The sequence below is a fragment of the Lepidochelys olivacea genome (assembly GCF_965140295.1).
Source record: "Lepidochelys olivacea isolate rLepOli2 genome assembly, chromosome: 3".
Taxonomy (NCBI): Eukaryota; Metazoa; Chordata; order Testudines; family Cheloniidae; genus Lepidochelys; species Lepidochelys olivacea.
The window spans coordinates 196,355,091-196,370,730 of record NC_140413.1 but is presented as its reverse complement, the minus strand read 5'-3'; the positions used below and the strand labels follow the sequence as shown (position 1 = coordinate 196,370,730).

General features: G+C 42.6%; 1 protein-coding gene across 2 annotated transcripts in view; it reads right to left on the bottom strand.

Annotated features, from left to right (window-relative positions):
- Positions 1-15,427, bottom strand: part of PELI1 (pellino E3 ubiquitin protein ligase 1) — a 55,679-nt gene extending 40,252 nt beyond the window's left edge. For both annotated transcript variants that reach the window (XM_084623389.1, XM_084623390.1), the window contains exon 1: positions 15,104-15,427. The gene's annotated coding sequence lies outside the window, so the exon portion shown is untranslated. The remainder of the gene's footprint in view (positions 1-15,103) is intronic.
- Positions 15,428-15,640: the final 213 nt, after the last annotated feature.

The window sequence follows — 15,640 nt, the reverse complement described above, 5'->3', positions numbered from 1 at the left end:
ACCATCTCAATTAAAATCCTAAGAGGTAATTGAAAGAAAGAAAGACTTGTTGCCAATGGAGCTGTAGGAGTGCATTTAATCAGAGAGCATTATTTCTAATATGTACTTGGACAGCAGTTAATGGACAAAACTGTTTATCTTGGATGAATATAATAATGTCTATCACATTAAACTAAACTTGAATGAAGGAAAAGATTAAAAGCGTGGGTGCTAGCTGACATGTTATAGCACTGCATGCTGCTAGGCTGCATGTGAATGTAAACTCACCATGTCCAAAAACAATGACTGGAGACTGCACTTCCAGTTGGATCTAGGGTATGTGATCTGAGGCCCCATCTGCTTTGGGAAAATGGCCTGTTGCTGTTATAACAAAAACTTTGAACTATAGGTCCCCTCTATTGTTGAGTTCAGTTTAGTTGTTAGTGTAGACAAAAGAAAATAATTTTCAACACCATAACAGGAAGTGCTGTTATGCCCATCCACTCTAGCAGCTAAACAGAACTACCAGTTGAGAGGAGTACCAGCTAGGGGTGCCTGTTGTTCAAAATGGTCAGCAAGCAGCTGTTCTCTTATGTGCAAATGGGGCCTAAAGTTTCACAAAACCGAAGGCTCACACACACACGACTTTGAAAACAAAGTCATCATTTTGGTACTTAGCTTGTCTTTTCCAACATGGTATATGCCTTGTGTTCTATCACTAGTCTAGTGCAGTGGTATTCCACAAACTCAAATGCTCAGTTATCCAAAATGGTTCAGTTGATTAAACAGTTTCAACATGCTAACAATTTACAAACAGACTTCTGAAACTTAAAAACGCTGCCATAAAATGATTGCCAATCCTAATAATGCCGAGTAACTAAGTCTACTCCAGTTTCTACAATAAGTAGTATTTTTCAAAGACAGGAAATAGTGGCATGTTACAGCTTCACACATGTGAAAATGCAACAAAACTATTACAATTAAAATATTGTCAGCAGAGTCAATGGCCTAATGCTTTTGCAAGGCCATGCGAAAGATCCAGGTTCAATATACAGGCCTGACAGAAGCTTGGCACACACAGGAAATAGGACAGCATCAAGGTGCTGGACAACTGAGGTGGGAATGAATGCTGGTCACATGGAAAGCATCCCTTCTTGTGTAGTAATAGGAATGCTTATACATTCTATAAACTGCAGCTGTGACAGTACAGTGTTACCACACATACTTGAGTAGGTCTGGCATTATAGAGGGAGCTGGTAGTGACCCCAAGACCTTGTCTATACAACTTTTTTTTCAAAAATAACCATAATTCAATCAGTCCAACTTTTGTCTTTAGATAAGGTCTTATACCTAGCTTGCCCAACACTTGGCACTATTCCAAAAAAAAATTTCAGGGGAGAAGTGTTCCATTCTTGGCAGGGGAATGGTGCCTTTTCTTGGTACTATGAAATTCTGTTCAGGTTTGGCTGAGATAGAGACTTAAGAATCACTATTTCCCTTTCTCTCCTTTTGCAACCATAAATCTGACATTTCCAACTTAAGTGCTTGGCTTTGCAATCTAAATGTTTTTAACATTTTGGTTTTGGACTTTAAAATGTATGCAGGTAACACACACAGTGCAAGGACATACATATCACAGAATTCTATTGCATTATTTGAGAAATAACACGTAATTATAAACCTTGCTCTCAAGTTTGCATACAAGGGGACAGAGTTAAGGTTGTGCTTGTAAACTTAACTCTAATTTACTCTTACTTGCTTCATTGTACAACCATAAATATTCTATTAGCAGTTTAATGAGTAACTAAAGTAAAGAACTTAGTTAAAAGACACCGTCAGGATGCATACCAAGGTTAATACTTAGTTTATCTGAAGGGTTAAAGTGTTCAAATTAAACAAACAAAAAACAAGATGTTCAAGTATTGCAGTAAACTAAACTCTTGAATTCAGTTTCTAGGTTACAGCAGTGGAATTACAATGTTCTCTTAGAATCATAGAACCATAGGTTAGAAGGGACAGCAAGGGTCATCTTGTCTAATCCCCAGCCAAAATGCAGAATTTGTTGTGTCTTGATTCTTAGTCTGCCTTCTGCAGATTTCAGTCATATCCTATAAGCTTTTCCCATATGTTAATCATTCTGTTAAATTTTGCCATGCTCAGGATAACTAGATGCTCTGAAGAACATCTCAATTTAGGAGATGGAAGGGAAAGAGGGACGAAGCAAACAATCATTTCCAGCCTAATCAGTTCTGAAACCTTGCAGCAGCAATTCTGGTTTTCAGGGGGGACAAATAATTTCCAGAAATTATTTGGAGGCTAATAATTGTGAAAACTGGTCTAAGCTGAATTTGTCCACTAACATTAACGAACCTGTCATGGTAGGAATTTTTTCTAGTTAGCTTAATAAAACCGCCTCATAGCTTAAAATATGGTACACTGTGACAACTCTTAGGGGCCAAACTGCAATCCTTTACTCCTGCCAATACATTCCCATGCACTTTAATTGAAATAACTAGTGTTAATAAGGCCTGTAGGATCCTCAGGCCTGTAGCCACCACTGAACCGAGAAACTGAACTGCCTCCTCTTTAAAGGCTTACTCATAGGAGATGCTGTGTACCCTCATTTTCCATTAATGAGAGTTGAGGGTGCACAGCATCTCTGAGTACATGAAAGCAGGTACTGCTGCATTGAGGGACCATTGTAAAAAGGGGGTCAAGTTAAAACAACCTCTCCCCTACAGCCCTGCCAGACCTGGAACTGTGGAGGGGAGATCCCCTGCTCCTGCAGGCACTAGGAGCCAGGTGGCATCCCTACTTCCCCCAGCAACATGGCCTCAGGAATGAAACTGGGGGGGGATGAACTGGTCAGAGATTACGCCCAGCAGTAACAGCTGGAGAAGCAGGGACCAGTAGTCTTGGAGGATGACTGCAGTTCTCACTCAGAACACTTCATCTCTGGCACAGACTGGCTGTCTGTTCCAACCCTGCTACTCTTTCCCAACCTTTGGCTGTCCATCTAGCTAATCCCCTCCTACCATAATCCTTGTTCACTCCACTTTTATGTGCTATCCCTTTCTCATATACTTTGTGCCGTCTATCTAGATTGCAAGCTCTTTGGGGTAGGGGCTCTCATTATACATTTGTACAGTGGGTGAAGGTACCATCACAGAGCCCTGTTCTTGGTTCTCTCCTAGGTACTACAATAAAAATAATGAAAGGAGGTCGGATTAAGTAATCAGAATGGTCCCTCAAGATTTTCAGAATGCAGGATAGCTGATGGGCTTGTGACTCCAGGACTACCCTTAGTCACAAAGCACCCAGCTTCATCATGAAAGACAGGAGTTAAACAAAATAATTCACTGCGTTCATTTAACTTTACAAATTGGGAAGCAGGTAATTTGGTGCCCAATCCTGCAGCTATTACTTAGATGAGTAGTCCCATTGACTTCTATGGTGCAAGACGCTTGAGTAAGAACTGACAGAACATTCCCAAAGTCTTTCAAGGAAAGAATTTAAAATGATAGTAGTTAGGATGTAGGAATTCTAAGAAAAATCAACGTTAGCTGTAGAGTCTAAAATTAAAGGAGGTCTGGTTTTGATGCTTTCAGTACATGCAGTATGTTTCTGGCATAAATCCAGTGGAACATAAAGTACTTGTGGACAATGTCTGCCAAGAGCTAGAAATATAGCACTTAGGCTTTGAAGAACAAATAGTATCTGTTTCCGTTCAATGCACTTAAAAAAAAAATTAAATCAAGGTGATCCTTCTGCGGGCATGACTGCATTAGAACTAGCTGACATGCTTTAGTAAATGCTGTAATGAATACATGCTGATTGGAAGGGAATCAACGCCTGCCATTTTATAATCCATTCCCATAGTGACAAAGCTTATATATACAGATATTAAACTTCACCGTATTACAAATGCAGTTTTCCTCCCAATATCAGGCAGATGTTCAACAGAAGCTCAGTGCCTTGCTTTGACTTGCCTCTAGCACACACTTCTACAAATTCCACCAATTGTTTAGTACTGCATATAAAAGAAAAACAGAGCAAACAGAAAGACAGTTGGAATGTAAGGGTATGTCTACACTGCCCACATTGTGCCCAGCGCTGTGACGTGGGCAGTGTAGTCACGCTTTAGCACCGGGGAGAGCTCTCCCAGCGATTAAAAAACCCACCCTGAACGAGCGGTGATAGCTTTATAAAGCACTGTCTATACTGGTGCTTTTCAGCGCTAAACCTTTTGTCGCTCAGGGGGGTGTTTTTTCACATCCCTGAATGACTAAAGTTTTAGCGCTGAAAGTGGCAGTGTAGACACGGCCGAAGACACTCAATTAAAGTGCTTTATCAGTTCATATATCATGTTTCATGCATCTGTACCTCAGTTTACATACCTCAGAGCAGTGCTCTGAAGATTAGTTAATAATTGAATACTAATTTGCATTTCTATTCAGCTTCCAAATGTTAGTGAATTAAGCCTCAACATCCTGAGGGAATTACCATCAGCCTTATTTTAATAAAGATAAGGAAACTGAGGCACACTAAGGTTAAGGCCTAGTTCACACTAGAAAATTAAATTGGCTTAATTGTGTTACTCTGGACTGTGAAAAATACACAGCCCTGAGCAGCATAGTTAAGCTGACCTAACCCCCGGCATAGACAGTGCTATGGAAGAATTCTTTTGTTGACCCAGCTACTGCCTCTCGGAGAGGTGGATTACTTACGCCAATGGGAGAATTCTCCCACTGGCGTAGGTAGTATCTACACTGAAGCACTAACAGTTTTAAATGTAGACAAACCCTAAGTTATCACACAGCAAGGCACTTAGGTCAAGTCACCTAGTCTCTCTGCACCCCAGTTTCCACATCTGTAAGGTGGAGATAAAAATATATAGGGCTCAGTGTGGCTTACACAGGAATGGAGAGAACAATCCATCTGATAGCTCCCAGGGAATTACAGTGGAGCATGTCCACACTGTCACCATAGCCAACGTAAGAGGCTAGTACAGGAAAATATCATGGCCAAATAGAATCACAGACTTTAAGGTCAGAAGGGACCATTATGATCATCTAGACTGACCTCCTGCACAACGCAGGCCACAGAATCCTCACCCACCCGCTCCTGTAACAAACCCCTAACCTATGTCTGAGCTACTGAAGTCCTCAAATCATGGTTTAAAGACTTCAAGGTGTAGAGAATCCTCCTTTTGGGGTATCTTGCACCACAGGGGGTGCTAGAAGTGAGGAGACTCTGGGCTTCTCTGCACTTGAAACACTACAGGAGACAGCTGCAGCAGCACCCCTGTAGCACTTCAGTGTACACACTACCTAGCCTGACGGGGGAGGTTCTCCTATGGAAATAGGTAACCCACCTCCTCGACAAGTGGTAGCTAGGGTGATGTAAGAATTCTTCCATTGACCTAGCACTGTCTGCATCGGGGGGTTAGGTTGGCTTAATTACACCACTCGGGGTGTGGATTTCACATCCTTTAGCAACATAGCTCGGTCAACCTAACTTTTTAGGTTAGACCAGGTCCTGTGACTGTACCTAGCCAGAGTGGGAAAGATGCAAGACAGGATGCTTTTTGAACCATCCCCTCTCCTTGCCAACCCAGACCCAACCTTGCCCTTTAAGGCCACAGAGTGTTAGTGTTCACATGGCCTGTTGGTAGGGTGACCAGACGGCAAGTGTGAAAAATCAGGACGGGGTGGGGGGTAATAGGAGCCTATATTAGAAAAAGACCCCAAAATCGGGACTGTCCCTATAAAAATCGGGACATCTGGTCACCCTACCTGTTGGAAGATATGAGCTCTTTGCTTCTCCCTACCACACATGCACTTCTATTAGTCTTCCCAGCCTCTCCTGGCTGTAAGAAAAGGCAAGGATTAACTCTCCTTTCACCATCTTGGATCAGATAGGTATTTCTGCTGCTGTTCATAGAGCCACTGCCAACTTAAATCAGCTCCTCTCCAAAACCTAGTGTAACTCAAGATTTCAGTAACGGAAAGATCAGAAAAAGATACTGTTTCCCTATTTTTAGAGACACAGTTTCCCCTATATAGTCAGGGGTTTCCCCTGCTGAATGTGTGGGTCTTTCAGAGCAGCGAGGAAATATTATAAATAGGAAAAATACAATTACGAAACTGCCAATATTGGCAGCAGGACTCAGAAACGGGTGCAGCAAGTAAAGCTACATAATTACTGAAGCTGGCTAGATTGTCTTCATGGGGTCCCTATAATTTTCCCCAGCAACAGTGTGATGTTTACAAGAATCTACTCTGTTTCATATCTGCTACTCAGAAAGCTGTGGGCAGAACCAGGGAAAGAAATGAGTGATCAGTTGTTTGTCTAGGATTTTAATGTAGATACATTATGTAACCTGTTCTACCAGCTCCAAAATATAAAAAGAGAACAATTACATATGATAATATGCTTACTCATATTAGCATGTACAGAAACATGACATAAAACATTGTCATTATCCAATAAGTGTTAGCATTCTAATCGCATGATTACTGAAATTACTACTCAGGAAGGAAGGAAGGGACGGAGGTAGGAAAAGGATGAGGCTCCTATCTACATAGTTCAGATAAGCAAATTCATTCTTTCTGCAAGCCCATTTTATGACAGCTCAAGAATTTTGATCTCTTTTATGACCCATGCTGGAAGAACAGGTAACGTAAGAATTGTCAATGATTACTTAAAAAAAGGCCTGAAAGATCTTATCTTAGAAATATATAGAGAACATTAAATTGTCTGCACTGTTTTTGCTTGTGGTCTCCTTGGAGGTCCAGAGAATATCTCCTAGCCCTTAACTGAAGGAGCCTGGGTGAATCTTTAACAAATGTATTTCCTCACAGATGTATTTCAGAAGTTTCATGTATAGGTATTAAAAAGATTTTAATTGGTTTGGCTACTATCCCTTCCAGTCTCAATTGCTCTGTTTTCCGTCACTATTGATGTAATAATCTCACTAGTTCTCCAATAATCCAATCCTTTCTCAAACATTGAGTAGATAATACCTGTTATTTTTCAGGTAAAAAACAAATTGAAAATAACTTCTCTGGAAAAAGGCAGCACTGGTGTGTGAGGTTCTCTTTATACTCTTATGAAGCAATAAAGGGGGTAAAAGCACTTTAAATGTCACTCTACAGACACATTTGTTCAAGGTGGCACAGCAAACATGAGTCCATGTACTCTAGAGCTTTCACCAGAGGTTGAGATTGATTACTGTATATACTCGTTCATTAGCCCATTCATTTATAAGCTGACCCCCCAAGATGGATAGGTGAAAATAGTAAAAACTGTACGACGCTTTCATAAGCTGAACCTATATTTCAGGGGTTGGCAAACTTTGGCTCCCGGCCTGTCAGGGTAAGCCACTGGTGGGTTGGGACGTTTTGTTTACCTGGAGCGTCTGCAGGAATAGAGCCCCTGAGCTCCCTGTGGCTGCAGTTCGCCGTTCCCAGCCAATGCTCCCAACTGATGATTTCATAGAGTTTAAAATCATCAGATTTTGGTGTAGACCTGTTTATAAGCCGACTCCCACTTTGATGCGTCATTTTTTTACCAAAAATATTCGGCTTATGAACGAGTATATACAGTTCCCTTTTAATCCACCCTTCATCCAAACACAAAACTCCCTTAATTACAATTCACTCATGGCAGAAATTGGGGTAGGAGCGTGAGGCTGTAGCCTAGGATTGAGCTCAGGTTATCTACTAAATAAATTACAGAAGAAAGAATGCCAGACTATATTCATTTTCTGAGATAGGAAGACTACCTTCCAAGTCGATATGCAATCAACAAGTTTGGCCCATGGAATGATCACACAGATTTGTGAAAGCTGTCTGTATTTTGTGGAGTTCTGAAAGTGGTGTTTGGCTTTCTAAAACTGCAGCTGAATTACAATGATGGATTACTCAGTAACACTAATGCAGAAGCAGTGGCTCAGTGGATACTAGACTTTGGTTTCACACCTGGAAATACAAGGCTTTTCTTCCATACGACAACAAATGCTACAGATTTTAAAAATCTCATGAGTTATTGGACAACATAACAGTCTCACCCCCAACTCAGAAACAAGTGTCGAGCCCTAGCCTTCCAAAAAAAAAAAAAAGTATTGTGTAGTCCATTTAAAAAATGAACCAAAAATATACCTCACTTAAGTTAAGTAATGTCTACTGCACTAAACATACTGTACACTCCCACATTTAGAAATGAACATTTAAAGTTACCTTTGATTATCCAATGAAAGGAAACAATGATCCAATCATAACAACTTGAATTACAAGCTGCATTTTATTTTCTACCATGTTTAAGCATTCCTTAGAGTATTTAAAGCAGCTCAGGGACAAAAACAAACTAATGCCAAATGAAGGAGAAGCAAAAAGTTACAGCGGATGATGGGAAACAGCAGAACTGACATATTTTTAGAATTAGCAGCTTATCCCAAGAGATGCATAATAGAAGGAAAATAAGCTACAAGTTCTTTAAAAGGAAGTGAATTACTCTATAGTAAGCCACATGTGTGATGCATTTTAAAAAGATTCCTAATCACATACCAGACATTTGGTTTAGCTACATGAAGTGACAGTTCTGTTGTCATATTTTCCCAGTTGAACCTTGTGTTGAAACACTGTTAAAACAATCCACATCCTTGCATAAATGGCAGTGAAATGTAAAAACATTAGAAAAATGGAAAGGGTGTATTAAGGTAGCATTAAAGATACAAAAGAGTAGCGATCAACGTGCAGAGAACCTGAAAGTGCACTAACCGAAATAAAGCCCACGACCCTTCTTGGTAAATTCCTTAGAGGCCACTTCTTTTATATTTTAATATGAATTTTATTTTTAAAAGCAGAGGATCTAAGTGAAGTACTCAGACAAGTTTACAACTATATTGGCTACAAACCTAGCATTTAAGTTGTTAACACTACTGATGACTAAGGCCCTACAAAATTCGCGGCCGTGAAAAACGTGTCACGGACCATGAAATCTGGTCTTCTCGGTACTTTTACCCTATTCTATACAGATTTCACAGGAGAGATCAGTCTCTCTCAAACTGGGGGTCCAGACCAAAAGGAGGTTATGGGGGAAGGGGTGTCACAAAGCTTTTGTAGGGGCATTGCGGCTGCGCTGCCTTAAGAGTTGGGTGGTTGGAGATCAGCGGCTGCTGGCCATACTATGCTATCCTTACTTCTGTGTTGCTGCTGCTGACAGGTCTGCCTTTAGAGCTGGGCTCCCACTCAGCAGCCGCCACTTTCTGGCAGCCCAATTATGAAGCCAGTGCTGCCGCCACCAGCAGCACAGAAGCAAGGGTGACAATAATGCGACCCCCCTACAATAACTTTGCAAACCACAGAACCCCCTTTTGGGTCAGGGACTCCTACAGATACAACACCATGACATTTCAGATTTAAATAGCTGAAATCATGGTATTTACTGTTTTAAAAATTCTATGACTGTGAAATTGACCAAAATGAATCACAAATGTGTTAAGGCCCTACTGATGACAAAAACACATTGAACAATGATTCAGGGTGGAGAAAACAGTCAAAGATGGTGCAAATTTACAGTCTTCCCTAGAGAGGTGTGATCCAAACACAAGATCTGGAGTTTCTGGTTCCTTAAATTCTAATAGTGGTTCTGGCACTAATTTAATGAATGTCTGAGGTAAAGCACTTAAGGCCTATCCCTGTTTGCCCCCCACACCCCCATTAATGGGGACACACATACTGATTTTAATGGATACAATACCAGGCCCCTATTCTTTGTGCCTCAGTTTCCACTCCCCTTCCTCATGTGTAAAATGGGGGTGCCTATCTCAAGGAAAAGGTGGGGATTTTTAATGTTTGTAAAGTATACTTGAAAGACTAATGGCTAAATATGTCCAAGTGGAAGAATTAGTGCACAAGGGAGACTATAATCATTTATGGTGAGTTGCTTAAAGGGACAAGTTTGATTAGCAAGGATCATTATAGATTAGTAGTTTTTAAGGCCAGAAGGGATCATTATGATCAGGGGTGGCCAACCTGTGGCTCTTCAGAAGTAAATATGCAGCTCCTCATATAGGCACCAACTCAGAGGCTGGAGCTACACGTGCCAACTTTCCAATGTGCCGGGGGGTGCTCACTGCTCAACCCCTGGCTCTGTCACAGGCCCTGCCCCCACTCCAGCCCTTCCTATGCCCTCGCTCCTTCACCTCCAACCCCCCCCCCCCCCAAGATCCTCCTGCACGCCACAAAATGGCTGACCAGGGAGGGAAGGGGAGGCGCTGATCAGTGGGGCTGCCAGTGGGTGAGAGGCGCTGGGGGACTGCTGATGTATTACCGTGGCTCTTTGGCAATGTACATTTGTAAATTCTGGCTCCTTCTCAGGCTCAGGTTGGCCACCCCTGATTATGATTATCTGGTCTAACCTCCTGAATAACACAGACCATAGAATTTCACCCAGCAATTCCCGTATCAAAGCCATACCACCCTGTGGTTGAGCTAGACAATCATTTTAGAAAGACAATCAAGCTTGATTTAAAGACTTCCTGAGGTAAACTGTCCCAATAGTCCATTACCTTCTCTATTAAGAATTTGCTCCTCAATTCTAGCCTGAATTTATCTAGCTTCAGACACTGGATTTTGTTATGCTTTTGTTTGCTAGGTTAAATAGCTCTCTACTATCAGAAATGTCAGTACTTACAGACCATGATCAAGTCACCTCTTAACCCTCTCTTTGATAAGACGGAGGCTTATGTGATTAATGAATTACAGGCCTAAATATTAGTACTTGGAAAAAACACAACTTGGCTGAAATTGCTGAACCGCCAATATGCAGAGGGGCATACCAAGAGTCTCATCAGCCTCTGTGAGATGCATAGCTGAAATTTGCTGCAGCCTGCTCCACTAGAGAGCAGAAGGGGAGTGTTTGTGGTTTACTTCAGCTAGCTGGCCACATTCTAGATATTGGCATGGGATCAGAGATCACAGGTGTGTGTGTAAACTGTGCCCTTGGGAAGGATATCACATCACTACACTTCATCATGAGGCTGGGGTGCACCATTCCCACTGAGAGCAAGGGCCTGATTTGGCTCAGCACTATTGGAGGTCAAACAGAACATGCTGGGTTCTAAAGAAGATTACTATTTTCCCCCACAACAGTTCTATCAAAGGTTTGGTAAGACTTTATAAAGCCAGCAAGACAGTGACTCCTAAATACTCTTCCTCACAGACCAATCATATTCAGATTTGAGACAAGTGAAGCAAAAGGGAAGATGGTTAGAATGCAGGTGGCATATGTCTCTCTACCAATGGGATCCATGACAGCATACACAGTTTTTGAAAGTGACTTACCATACATTTAATTATTTTCAAATTATATTTAATATGTTCTTTTCTGAATCTGCCAAGGGTTCATTCAAGACCATCATTTTTCTATGTTGGAAACATAGGATTCTTCCTACATTTAAATTGAAAAAGGCAACAGACCAAGATTCGGTTCTTTTATCATTATATTTTAAGTTTTTTAATATTATTTTGGGCCTGTCATAAAGGAGTTTTTTGTTTCTTCAGGAATTTCCAGTAAAAAAACAACAAAAACAGAATAAAAACACAAGACATGATTTCTGAATGCATCATTACTAGCTGTAGGTTAAACTAGAAACACTGTTTTAAAGCAGTTTGTGCTGATGAATTATGTCAGGTCTATTGGAAAAATGTTAGAGAGATCTAGAATACCAATATATTTTGTTCTGTGGTGGGGTGAAAACATGAGGGTGGTGTGTGTATTTGTCAATTCCCTGTCCCTCTCTCCTCCCCGCAACTACAATATCTCAGAATCTAGTAACATCAAGGAGAAGAGTAGTGGCAGCGCAGAGGAGAAGAAAAGAAAGGAACATATGGTCCAAGTCTGTATGCTGCTGAGCACCCCCAACTCTGACTTTGACGGGAGTTGTGGGTGCTTGGAATCTCATCAGATTTGGCCCTTAAGACAAATGAAAAAACTCTTACCTCCTTCACCATTACTCTGTCTACCCAGATACACTAAGTACCAAATCAAGGGTGCAACACCAATTTTAGTGAAACTAATGGCCTCTGGTTACAGTATATAATATACACATGTATCTTGTGACAAGTAAATTGAAATGAAAAACTAGATCAGATGGAAACATGCTCATTTTGTTCCACTGAAACTGGCTCAGCAGTATTTAGCAGTGCTTGACCTAGTTCCTACACCAGCTTTTTGCTGTCATTTCCTTCGACAATCTGTCAGTGCAGTTGTGAATATAGAGATTAAGGAATGAAAGTTTGGAAACAAACGATCTGGGCTTTCTCTGTTAACACCATCTACAGTCAGAGAGCTTTTGTGATCTAAGCAATAAGGTACGCAGTGCCAGAGTAGCCTCTTTGTACAAACAACACAGTACTTCAAGGCTTAAGCCTTTTGCAGGACATCAGCTATTATGAAGCAACTGCTGTATACTACTTTACTGCACTCTGAAATGAATGTTTGGAGGAGTTTGATTTTTGACACTGCCCCTAACTAGAAAAATCAATGTCAACTCTCCATCCCATTTTTCAATCAATGAAGAGATCAGTATCTGTAAACAGCTTTAGGACTAGTCTACGCGACAGGTTTAGGTCAACATACGCTGCTTTGCTCCAACCTAGCTGTGGAAGAGTCTTCCCTTAAATTTGGCTCCCACTGACGTAAGAAGCTCTCTATGCCAATTTAGTAACACTAGCTCCCTGAGCGGCATATGGTCATGGTCGATGTAATTAGGTCGATGCAGTGTCTACGCTGACATTGTGTTGATTACGTCAACTGTTACTGGCTTTCAGAAGCTGTCCCACAATGCCCCACACCAACAATACAATCGATACAAGTGCTCCTGGTGAGGGCATGAACCACCAAAACAAGAAGCCCAATGTGCACCCATATGAGCGATTTAGTAACCAATGTAAGTTAGGTCGACTTAATTTTGTAGTTTAGACATGGCCTTAATTTTCAAACTAGCTTACTTGTTGTATTCCACAATTCTTTTTAAACAAGGCTTTTTTTCTTTTTATAGAAAAAATATTAGGACTAGATTTACTACTCACAAAAGGGAGGTACAAATACTGTTGGCCTGAGACAGATGCTGTGCTCACTTGTCCTACACAGCTCTACCACTGTACCTCAACCCAGACATTAAACAGTCCTGTTTTCAGTTTTGGGCTTCTTGACAGGAGAAAACCATTAACTTGCTGTACCTCCTAGACCTGAATACTTTAGCTACATAAGGAAGATATCAAATCAAGTTATATCCGATTTAATGCCCCCCAATTATGCACTTCCCAAAAACAACAGTAATGATATTCTACGTCCTCTAAAATAAAATTAGTTTAAAAACTGGCGCATAAAAACTAAGTCTCTTTGCTGGCTAATTCTAGATTATTAAAATTCATTATTAACCATATTATATACTTCGGTCAAGAGTAACTAACTATTTTAGATGTCCAACTTGAGAGCCTCAAAGGGGCCTGATTTTCAAACTGTGGGTACTCAGCAATTTTTGAAAATTGGGCCTTTTTAAAAGACATTTTATGTTGGGCACACAAAAATTGAGACAACCACAATCACTAGTCACGTTTGAAAATCTGGGCCTAGAAGAGGATTTACAAATAAAAGATTTTTTTTTTAATTTCTTAATATGAATCATGTTCTACTCATAAAAATAAATAATCCAGGAAACTTGCACAGGAAACCTTCAGTGTAGGTTTCCCAAAACACATCTACAGCATACAAAGTGCTAAATCCAATCATGGTAGCAGGACACTACAACTTTTCTATTTTGCAACATTTTATGTGCACAAAAAAAGGAAACTCAAATCTTCTCCCTCCCCCACCTTGCAAATTCAAGATTTGGGGGAAAAATCATCATTTTGCTGAGCATGTTCGGGGCAACCTTTGCAGTTCTGTCTATTGCCAACTAAAATGACAAAATATTACAAAGCGGTGGATTTTAAACTGTCAGTCCAAGCAATAAAACAAAAACAAATGCAAGACCTTTGAAGGTAATATGAAGGGGGGGGAAAGTACTACTGTTAAACTACAGCAGGCGTGTATACACGCAAGGGACTGTGTGTAGCAGAGATCAAGGTAACTGCAGGTTTTGAGTAAAATTTACTTAAACGAAAGCCAAAAATCATCAGTATAAAAGTATTGGCCACTCTTCCTGTTAAAAGATATTTGGGGGGGGAGGAGGAGGGGAGAATGGGAAGGAATCACATCTGAAAATATAGCTGTTCTTCCTCTCTGCCTTTTAAATTTATCTCCTTTTTTATAATAGTGTCCAGTCTCCCCGATATCATGTTACCTCTGCAAATACACTGCTTACCCCTGTAAAAAGTGTGGGGATGGAAGCCGCACAATTTTGTTTCTTCTAGCAAACTAAAGTTGTGTTGGATCACAGATCCTTTGTAAACGAGCCATAAAACACAGGAGAAGGGCACAGAAAAATAGGTCTGTACATTGTCGTTCTCAGGAAGCTTGACAATAGACAGAATAGAATACCAATTCAGTTTCCCTATCGGTTATGGGGAATCGTCCCAAGTAAACAGTGGCGAAATATTTTGTCATACAGGAAAATAAAGACTTGCAGCTTAACACACGCAAACAAAACCCCCCTTTGTTTTGTTTTCACCCGTCTGCTCCCATGCCACTCCACTAACTGGCTTCAAACCGGGGTGTGTGCAAAAGGAAATGAAGTCCGAGCTCAGCAGGCGCGTCTCGTTGTGGGGGCAAAGAAGCCAAGTCAAGTTTAGAAAGAGTCAAATAAAGCCGGAGGCGCTGGGCTCAGCGGCAACTCCGTGACAAAGGGCCGCGCTCCGCAGCGCGCCCAGCTCGGCCAGGGGCGGCGGCGGGGGGCGGCTACGCTCTGGTGCCTGGGGAACTTCCCGTGAGGACCGGCACTGGCAGCGCTCCCCAGGTAGGCAGGTGTCGGCACAGACCCACGCGCCCGTCACCGTGCCCGGGACGGCTGGGGTGCACCAGAGGCAGCCGGCGGTGGGGAGGGGGGGGGATTTCTGACCCCTGCCCCCCCCCGCCCCCCAGCTAACACGTACCGGCCGAGAGTCGCCACACTCACCCGGCCCAAACCAGCGGCGCCCACCGTCGCGATTCCGCGCGGCTCGAACCCCGGCAGAGAGCCCCGCGGCCGGAGGCGCGCCCCCGCCGCTACGGGTCCAGACCCCCGGCAAGGGGGGAGGGCGGAGAAGTTCCGGGCTGGGGCGCGGAGCCCAGAGCGCCTCCCGCTCAACCGGCAGGGCTGCGGCGCGGACCGGGGAGCTCCCTTGGTGGCCGGCTTCGAGGCGGACGCGGGCGCGAGCTGCCGACCGCCAACGAGCTTCCAACCGCCAACGAGCTTCCAGCGCTCTGGGTCTGCGGCGGCGGTAGCGGCGGCTCCAACACCCCACCGGGTGGGCGGGGCGCGGTGACCGCATCAGCCCGCGCCATCGCGCGGGGGATCATGGGAGTTGTAGTTCTTTTTTTCCCCCCCCCACCCCTTGGGTGGTTAGTCTCTGCCCTCACGGCGGGGGAGGGTTGATTTTGCCAGAGGAGGTTCCCAGCCCTTTGGGTGGCGGGTGCAGGAGTTGCCGGGCTGTGGGGCAGGCCGTGGGCCAGC